This window comes from Rhinolophus ferrumequinum, chromosome 16, assembly GCF_004115265.2.
Source record: "Rhinolophus ferrumequinum isolate MPI-CBG mRhiFer1 chromosome 16, mRhiFer1_v1.p, whole genome shotgun sequence".
NCBI lineage: Eukaryota > Metazoa > Chordata > Mammalia > Chiroptera > Rhinolophidae > Rhinolophus > Rhinolophus ferrumequinum.
In genome coordinates, this window is record NC_046299.1 from 30,340,766 (window position 1) to 30,351,146 (window position 10,381).

At 42.0% G+C, this 10,381-nt stretch overlaps 1 long non-coding RNA gene across 1 annotated transcript; it reads left to right on the forward strand.

Annotated features, from left to right (window-relative positions):
- Window positions 1-319: 319 nt before the first annotated feature.
- LOC117035804 (uncharacterized) lies at window positions 320-7,363 on the forward strand. The gene is made up of 5 exons (XR_004425270.1): window positions 320-426; window positions 1,115-1,239; window positions 2,977-3,108; window positions 3,585-3,702; window positions 6,589-7,363. It is a non-coding gene; the product is annotated as an uncharacterized LOC117035804 (long non-coding RNA).
- Window positions 7,364-10,381: the final 3,018 nt, after the last annotated feature.

The following is a 10,381-nucleotide window of genomic DNA, read 5'->3' on the forward strand; positions in this document are numbered from 1 at the left end:
GGCCTGTGCTGCTGGGGAACATGGCTATAAAAATCTCTTCCACTCTCCACCTAGCAGCAGGGGAAGTGGCACCTTGGGAGTTGAAAGACACGAAGTGCAAACGAGAGGAAGGAGTTTATTTTCAGCTCAACATTCCAAATCATTCCGATGGCTGTGAGCAGACTTTTCACCTAAGCCTTCTGGGACACTGGCATGCATCACTAGCTGCTAGCAAGTGTGTCATTCCCTTCCAGCTAGGAAGCGTGGGCACCTGGTGGGGTCGGGCGTATGATGGCCGTTGATTGAGTTATTTCTAGGGCAATTATCTTCCTGGTTTCTCTTCCTGAAGGAAAAAAATCACCCACGTCGGTCGCATGTTTGAGTTTCCAATGTATTTTGTCTGGAGTGGGCAACGAGCACTCCTTGCCACTTGGTGAGGAGAGAAGGGTAAGTGGAGGGGTGAACGTGTGTAACTCCCTGGGTCCACGGGCAGGGTGCCTGGCCTTGAAGTTTTCAAATTTCTACCTGGGAAGGACAACATTTAAAATTTTTATTCTGAATATTGAGAAAGACCTCAGTAAAAAAAAAAAAAAAAAAAAAAAAAAAAAATTTTCCTCTAGCCCTTTCACTCTGTACACAATGAGGAAAAATTCTCTAAAGAAGTGGTTTTCAAACTGTTTCTTAAATCAAAGGAATATTTTGTTTTTTCCCCCATGTAAAATCTTATGCTACACCCCAGTATATAAAACTGAAACAAGAACAACCACCCTCCCTGTTGATAACTAGAGGTGGCACCAAATCTTTTTTCCCCCAGGAACCTTGGAAGCAGCTCCACAGATTTCCAGCATTCTTGGTGTTGCTAAACCTTCTCTTGGTTTGATGTCACAGTCATCTGCCTCATGCCCAAGACTCCCAATTTGATCTCTCAGATTTGTAAGGGGGCCTTTGGGAGTCTTCGGGGAGTGGGGGCAACTGGGTGTTATCAGTGAGGCTTTGATGCAGAAGTACTTTATCCTGCGTGATTCAGGCACTGAGATATGGGCCCATGGACACCCAAAGTTCCTCTTCTCATGTGACTTGGTGTTTGCCAGTGCTTGGCAAAGATTTTTAATTTGTTTAATCATTTGTCCTTCAGCAAATATGAATTGCACTCCTTCTGTATGCTGCCAACGTTCCTGACCTAGCTCATGGATTTTATATTCTCAAGGGGGAAGATGAAATATGGAAACAAGCACACCAAAATTATTATTTCTGCTAGTGGTAAGTGCCATGAAGAAAATGAAGCAGGTTAATGGGACAGAGAGAGAATGACTGGTCAGCTAGAGGTGGGGTGGGGGCTGGGGTATAGTTCTTTAGACTGAGTGCTCTTGTTGAGAAAGGTCTCAACAAGGAGTGACATGCAAGCTGAGATGTTATCTAGCCAGGAGAAAACCTGGGGAAGCGTATATCCAGCAGCGGGAACAGCAGGGGCATAGCTCATGAGAAGGGCACACAGTTGGCCTGTCTCGAGAGCAGAAAGCTGTCCAGTGTGAAAGAGACCTCAGTGACCAGACGAAACAAGGTTTGGGGCCTAATCAAATAGGCCAAGGCTGGGCACTTGGGTTTTATTTTAAGGCTAATGGGACTGTGCTGGAGGATTTTAAGGTTTCCCCCCACTCTAGTCTCACTCTCTTCCTCCTGTGTTTGAATTGCAATTCATATCCAGAAGATGAGCAATTTTATCTTTATCTGTTAATAACGCTACCTTATCAACAACTAAAACCGACAAGTACCCCAAATTGAAAAAACAATGGAATCTCAAAGGTACCAGAAATGGTAATATGCGTTTAACAAATACTAATTTTTTTGTTGTTGATACAATATATACTTATAGCTGTGTGACCTTAGGCAAGTCACTTAACCTCTCTGTGCCTAATTTTTCTCATCTGTAAAAAAGGTGTACTTCCCTTATAATGTTGTGTTGAGAATAAAATATTTGCAAAATTCTTAGAACACACAGTAAACATGACGTTTGCCATTGTTTAATAACTATGCAAAGGCCCAGTTGACAGATATATTTGTCTGTTTACTTCACAAATATTTCCTGAGTACCTATCAAGTGCTCAGTACCATACTAGGCATAGAGGATACAACTGTGAACAAAGCCGAGTCCCTGCCTCACACTTGGCTTCCTACTTCTTACTCTGGAAAAGGAGGCATAGAATTATTGAGGAGGGTCCCACACCTTGGCCAGTGTCAGTGTCAGTGGAGGTGGTGAGGGAAGGTGTAGGGGCTTCTTCATTATAGCAGGGGCCATTGGGAGTCCAAACCAGATCCCATGCCCTTTAGAGGTACCATCTGATGGGGTGAGTGTTGGCACCTGTTGGGTCCTCCGTCCCTGCAGCAGATAACTTACTATCACTGAACCCTAACCCTGAATCTTGAGCCTTAACCTTTTCTCTACTTCAGCCCTTGCTTCTGGCTTCTGCTTGAATTGGCAGCCAAAATGCATCCCATGCGTCTGCTTTCCTGACTTAGTTACGTCCACCAGGCACGACCCAAGGGAACAGAATCAGGCATGTCACGCATGAATGTTCAGTGAGCCAAGTTAGCTTTCCAAATGAGAGCAAGAATTATTTTCAGGTTCCTATCAGCCTAAATTCAAACAACTTATTGTTATTAAAAACAACAAACAACACCACCAAAACACATTGCACCTGTTCCTTGATTCATAGTGTCAGAGCAGGAAGGGTCGGAGAGCTCACCCAGGAAGGGCATCTTAGAGACCTATCTGAACTACGACTATGCTCATCGTACTCCTCTTTTCCAGACCCTTCCACGCTCTGTGTAGGTTTCCCGGTGATCTAGACACCTGAAAGCCGAGCCTTCACAATGCGGCTCCTGCTTATTAGCCGTGGCCTCTCCTCCTCCCCATGTTCCCTGTCACCCCATGCTGTATGCCTCCTGGTCTCTCTCCCTGCCCCTCCTGCTACCCCCTACCCAGATTTATTTTCCCAGGGACACATCTCAACTCTTAGGACTCACTCGGGCATCACCTCCTACAGGAAGCCTTCCTGCCTCCCTCAAAACTGGATGGATCAGGCACCCTCATCTGTGCTCCCTGAGCTGCAACATCTCACACTGACGTGGGTAGGTTGTCTCCTGCGCACCTCTTTCTCTAGACCCTAGGCCTCCTACAGGGCAGGTCTCACCTTTTCATCTCTGTAGCTTCCCTGGGCTTAATACCTGGCTTTCAAAGAATAAATGAGTGAAATATGCTTTGTCCGACAGTCCTATTGAAAATCTCTAAGTACATTCATATTTATCACTTCCTGTGTGTCAGTTTTGGGATCAGGGGAGAAAATACAGTCATGATACCTATAAAAAGCCTTGGAACACTGAAAAACTTGTCTTGTGGGATTTTTTTTTTTCTGTGATATACCTTTTGTGTATAAGATGTTTGTTGATGTTCCTTTTTCTGATGCATACTGGGAAGAGTATCTTATGGCAGCAGGTTAGGGTGTCTACCAGGGTATATTTCCCCTTGTTTCTGGATTGGGGCTTGAACTAAAATATCAAGAAATGCCTTGTAATTAGGTAAGTGTAACACTTATAATTAATTTCAGCTACAAGTAACAGAAACCACCAACACAACACTGGCTTAAACAGAGAGAGTTCTCTCTCATATTAAAAAAAGCCTGGAAATTGGCTGGCATCTTCGCCTTCCTAGCAGTGAGAACTTGGGTAAGTTATAACTTGTGAACCCTTCAGATACCTAGAAATTAAAAATAATGCTATCGTAGGGCTTTTGTGAACATCTGATATGATGAACCCTGACCTGGCACAGAGTAAATATTCAGGAAATATTAGAAAAGAAAATAACATCTATTATTTTCTTATTACTGCTAGTTGTTTGCTCTATCAGTTCATTCTTCGGTTTGCTGCTTTTTAGTAGAATTGATAACTTCCAGTGATTTGTATAATTTTTCAGACATTAACTGCAGGCATCCCTGTGTCACCATTTACTTTTAAGCATTCTGAGATGAACCCTGACACAATATCACATCCTTCTATCTTCAAAGAATACCATAGAGGCAGTACTTCTTGTGGAGAAATAAGACTATTGCAGGAATCAGATGGCGGCCCAGCCACCTTTGGGCCTGTTCCCACAGCTTACATAAATAGCTACCATTGGTACCCGGGCTGGTTGGTTATGTGATTCTGGAAGATGAGATCCAGCATTCCTTTTGATTTGAATTGAGCAATTAAAATAAGATGGCCCAGTGTATAATAATTCAACTGGATTATGTTTTTAGACAAAGTATTTAAAAGTAGATTCACTTCCTTTGTCTTAGTCTGGGCTCTCCAGGAAGAAGAGCCTGAGATAAAGGGCTTATGTGCTATTTTTTCAGTTTTGTTTTTAATTAGGAATTGTGAGCTTAGGGAGCAGGATAGAGAGTCAAAAAAAGTGAGGTAGGGAGAGTGTGCCAATAAGAAGGTTATGTTCCTGAGTCGGTTGCTGCTAATTGTTTCATTCTATGGGATCATCATGACTATCTTCCAAAAAAAAAACAATAAGCAAAACAAACAAAAAAACAACCCAAACAAATAAAATCTGTATCTGAATAGTCCGTTGGAGAGAAGAAAGGTAGCAGAATTTATTCATTGATTCCTGTCTCCCATTGGTCAAAGTTATATCCAGGAGGTGTTAACTCCCCCATAAACACATGAGAGTTTCCATGGTGCTTGGACCTTTGTGTCTAAAGGGAAGCCCCAAGGCCAGAAGCAGCAAGTATGGAGTGCAGGTGAGGCATATCCTTTGTGCTCGTGTGAAGTTGCTCAGAGCCTACTGTAGGGCTGGTCTCTGCAGCATCTGGAACAAGAGACCGGAGGCTGAGAGAAGGTGAAATGGCATTAAGTATCTGATACCCTTCATTCATTCATTTAACAATGAGTTACTGCAGACCTGCTGTTTGCCAGTTAAAGTAATAAGAGACGGTGATTCAACAGCGACAAGACAACACATCTACCCTCAGGAAACTCAACGTCCTGAGTTGTGAACTTACAAGGAGATACTACTTAACAGAAGGTCTGTTAAAGTAAGCTCTCCATAGTCTTTAGGTGTTAGCTTTATTTTGTGGCACTGCGGAGAATGGGTACTACACCTGGGCTAGCTCCCAGAGATCTCTGTTGGTGACCTGATCACAAATCAGGACATCAAATGATTCATTTTTTTTAAAGGAATAAAATATGTGTATTATTTATTACACCAAAAAATTCTGAGTGCTAACAAGCAGTCAGGAGAGAGATACTCTTGAGACCATAGAAATATTCTGCTCCTCAATCACTTTCCTTTTCGGCTTAAACATTTATTGAGGATTTTTGCCCAAACCAGTCTATATCATAATGCTTACAAACTCTCCAATTCTAGTACCCCTTTCAGTGCATTACTTCACCTCTTCATTGGAAGGGATGGGCAGTGGGGAAGACAATTCTCTAGTCATAACAGTAAAGCAATGTTGGAAAGTGCTATGAAAACACAAGTCAAGTGAAAAACGTCAAATCTTTTCCAAGACTCCCAGGACTATAAATTTAGGAAGTATACAAAAAATTTAAAAAGAATCATGCAAAAGAAAACCATGCTTTTTGGCTTAATCCTACTTTGAGTTGAGAACATTAACTACAGTAATAATACTTCGCGTGCAATGAATGTTACCCTACACACAATAGTTGACAAATTATTTTGCATACACATTTTCAATTCAACATGTTATGTATTTATGATTTTGAAACAGCCTTAAGTGTTTTTAAGCAGCAAAAATATACAAAACAGTTACAAGTGGGAAGTAGTACTGGCCAAGTACCCTGTGTTTTAGTCCAGAGCCAAAGCAAAGAAATCTCAGCTTACTAGGAAAACTTGGAAAGTGCTGTTTTGTATTTTAAGAATCCTGTGTTTTGGAGAGGGGCGGAAAGAGAATAACTTAGCTTTCTCTTTGGATTAAAATACTCAAAAATTTGAAGTCGTTGTTACACTTACAATTAGAAGGGAGAACCTCCTAAGGTAGTCTGTTTTCTGCAGAGGGAAATCCAGCACGGAAGTGAACTATTAACGTTTCATCACTCATTTCATTTCCTTCACAATGTTCAGCTGAAGATGTTCCCACTTAGAAGCTGTTGAGGTTATTATTGTTTCAAAAGGGTAGACATTTGGTAGTATGAACGACTTTTTCACCTTATTAACTGAAATAACTGAAAATGGTAAGTTGTGAGATGTCTTTCCAGTTTTAAAAGATAAGATTCTTCATATCCTAACCCATGTATTCCATCCCAAGGCAGGCACCTTTGTGGGGGGTCTGCTGGCACCATCTGCAACCCACCAGTCTATGAGACCTGTAAGCAGGAAGCATGAAGGGTGAGGAGAGAACCAGGGTTCAGTTGTCAGTGAAGCTGATTGTCAACTTTCCACCCTTACTTACAATCACAAATGTGCTCTTTCCCCTGGTATTTTAACCTCATTGGAGGCTTTTCATGAACACATTGTTCCTCTAAACACATCTGAGGCACAGCTTGTTAGAAAATTGTAGGCAGGGAGCAAGAAGATGCATGCACTCACTAGCCTTTGTTTTTCAGAAACCCAGGCTTGTTCAGCATGAAACAGCAGGTGAACCCAGTCCACCTATGTCCACAGGCAGACGTCTCCCATGGATCACATGCTCCTGGATGTCCTAAGTCTCTTGTGGAGATTCAATTGCTGCAACTCTGGTCCAGAAGGCCAACACAGACTTCAGGCAAAAGTTGTTGTTACAATGGTATTAACTCCCTTCAGGAGAGTGGTAGACTCTTTGAAGGCAGACACCCCCTCATCGGGGACAGGAGCTACATTGTTTTTTAGACTTTTCCAGAGACATTTCCCCTTCGTCCACCTTTTATTTTCTTTGTGATCATGTCGGGATCTTGGCCTCCTTGTCTATGACAGGAATATTCTTTTGAATTGGGTAAGCATATTCACAGAGGCAGTCAGATGCACCTCTTTTGGGACCCTGGTGCTTGGCTTTAACTGCTGGCACCAGACCCCCACACTGTCTTGGTGAAGCAGGTTGACTGGTGAAAGTTTAGAGAGTAACAGAGGACTAGGTATCTTTTTCTGAGTTTTTAGGTTATCATTGTATTTTCCATTCTCCTGTGGACAGGAAGCTTTGTTATCCTTCACAGATCTTTTTTGTTTGGTCCCCTTTGCTGAGGTTCTTGATAAAACCAATGAACTTGGGTTGCTCAAAGCCCGATATACCTCTCCAGTTTCCACTGACACGGGTTTGAATCTGAGTCACATATTCTTCCCCCGATTTCTCTGTAGAGTTCCACTCCTTGCCTTTTGCATTCTCCATAGTCTGAAAAAGAGTTGAGATTGATAAAAAGAAAATTATTTTAACTCTCTGGCTCAAGATTGATCTTTTAGAAGTCTCCTCCCGCACTTCCTGCCACCAACAAACAATCTCAGTTCCATCATTCTTAAAATGTTGTATAATTAATAGATGCTTATTAGAAAATAGAATAAGATGTTTTGTCCTAGATAAATCAATGTTTAAGCCTTTAGAGTGCAAAAAAAGATGACAGAAAGAACAGACTATCTGGACAGGTACAAAAGACTTCAAAAGGGAGTTGAGTTTTAGGGGAGCTGGCTTTAAGTGATGTAACCTCGTTCCCCTATAACACCCTGCAGAGTGATAGGAACACAGCTGACTCACATTTTTACTACTTGACTGAATCTTGCCAAAATAAGGGTGTGAATTCAAGTTTGATATCAGAGCTTCTGCTGACTATGCAAAACCAGACTTGTGCCCCACTCTCTGTCCTGCTGTGAGGCCCAGACTCTAACCATGTGTCATGCAGGGCGGCCTGCGGGGTCTCAGCTCCTGCTCCCCATATAAGAACACAGAACACGGTGAGGCCAAAAAGGAACACCCATGGAGCCATAGATAGGGGAGTCATACCACTATAGTCTCGGTGGCGGCTGGGTTGGAGACACAGGAAGCAGGAGCCACACGATCCTCAACCTGCCGTCCACTTCTTTGCCAACCAACCAACCCCACTTGCTAACTGCAATCCGCGCTTGCTAGCTCAGCCACCACCTTCTTGCTAGCTCCCATTTTCTGCTCGTGTAGCCACGGCAGTTATATTAGTGGCCAATGGCTCACTGGTTACAGCTGACGGCCAACTAGCCACAACTGATGGCCATCCAATCACAGTTGATGGCCATTTACCACCTGAGTAAGCACCTTATCACATGAGGCCGAGAGCCTGGAAATTGCACTCCTGGCTTTGTCCCCACACCATGGGAATACATCTAGCAAAGTGCATGGTTTATGGAGCCATCCAGGCATGAGTTCAAATCCTGGCTTCACCACTTGCTAGCAATATGATCTTGGACAAGTCACTTAACCTCTTAAATTTCCTTATTCATACATCAGGGTTATTGAAAGCATTAAAGGATCTACGTATAATACTTAACATAAGACCTGTTAAAGTAAGCATCAGTAATTATTAGCCAGTATTAGTTTTATTTTATGCTAAATGTGCAAATATTAGTTCTTTCCCAGGGATCTCCACCTGTGGCATGTTTACAAGCCAGGATGAATAGGTGTGCACATGAATTAGTTATAACAAGTTAAGTTCAGCTGTAACAGTTGGAAAAACAACAGTGGCTTCAACACAGAAGTTAATTTATTTCTCACTTTAAAGTACCTACTGTATTTCCCTGAAAATAAGACCTGGTCTTACATTAATTTTTGCTCCAACAGATGCATTAGGGTTTATGTTCAGGGGATGTTATCATCCTGATCTTATCATCCTGAAAAATCATGCTATGGTTTATTTTCCAATTAGGTCTTATTTTTGGGGAAACATGATAGGCTCTACTCCACAAAATCTCCAGGAAATGGGCTCCTAGTCTATTGTGCCTCCATTTCCAAGGTCACCTCATGGTATAAGATGGTGGCTGTAATTCCAGCTATCTGGTTTTCATTCCAGCCAATAGGAAGAAGGAAGGAAGGAAGTTGAGGCAAGAAAAAAGTGATGCCAGCTATTTCATAAAGAAGGTCCCTGGAAGGTGCTGCATGAATTTATGTTTACATCTCATTGACCAAAAAGTTTCATGGCTTGACCTAACTGCAAGGGAAAATGTAGTGTTTATTCTGGGAGGCCACATGTCTAACTAAAATTGCTATGACTATGGAAGGGAGGTGGAGAGCGAACATTTGGGGCTAATTATTCTCTGGCATAGAGAGCCACTCTTAGGGGTAGTCATGGGCCAGGGAGTAGGGGGAACTTCTAGGAACTTGATGGCACAGGAGAAAATCATTATTAAAAGTAGTTGATGCTGAAAAATTGGATTTGCCTTTGATCTTATCAAGAAAACATTTGGAATTGTTCTGTCCAATGGGGTAACCATTGGCCACATGTGCCTATCAAGCATTTGAAATGGGACTAGTCCAAATTGAGATGTGCTGTAACACATACTGGATTTTGAAGACTTAGTATAAAAAAGAAGGTAAAGTATCTCAAGTTTTTCACAGTGCCTACATATTAAAATGATATTTTGTGTGTATTGGATTAAATACACTATATTATTAAAGTTAATTTCATCTGCTTAGTTTTTCTAAATTTAAAATTATACATGTGGCTTGCATTATTTTTCTACTGGAAGCACTGATCTAGAATATACTAAATGTAATAGAATCTGTCTCCTCAGAGAGGCGATTCTATACAGTACCTAGAGAGATTGTTCCCCAAATGAATGACCGAATGAACGACAAATTCCCTAACATGGCATTCAGAGAGCACGGTTTTGGTCCCATACCTGAAGCGTCGTCCAAGGGAGGTGGTTCTGTGTTCATTCCTCTTGAGAAGTCTGTCCCAATGGGGATAGAACTTGATGTCACCACACCCTAAGAGACCTCCATCTCATGGTATGGTTCTAGTTCAGTGAGCCACTCCAAAATTCCATTTTCAGATGACTTTTAGTGTTTCTATGACTATTTCCAAACAGTGAGAAATTCACTAGTAAGCCAAGTGATCTGCTTGGGAGGAATGACATTTCTGAACCTCAGTTTCAAAGGTTGGAATGCCAGTGACGACGATGTGTATTTGCCACCAGAGTGTCTTTACGTCAAAGATCCTCCATTGCCTACGGCAGTGGCTCTCAAAGTATGATCTTCGAAGCAGCAGCAGCAACCACACCTGGGAACTTGTTAAAAATGCAAATTCTCAGACCTCACCTGGGACCTAATGAATCAGAAAAGGAGTGGGTGGGTGACGCAGCCCAAGCCCTTCGGATGTTTCTGATGTTAGCTAAAGTTTAAAAGCCCTTAGTTTAAAGTGATAGTTTTCACAAATAGATCTTCATCTCCCTAAGATGTACCTAGTA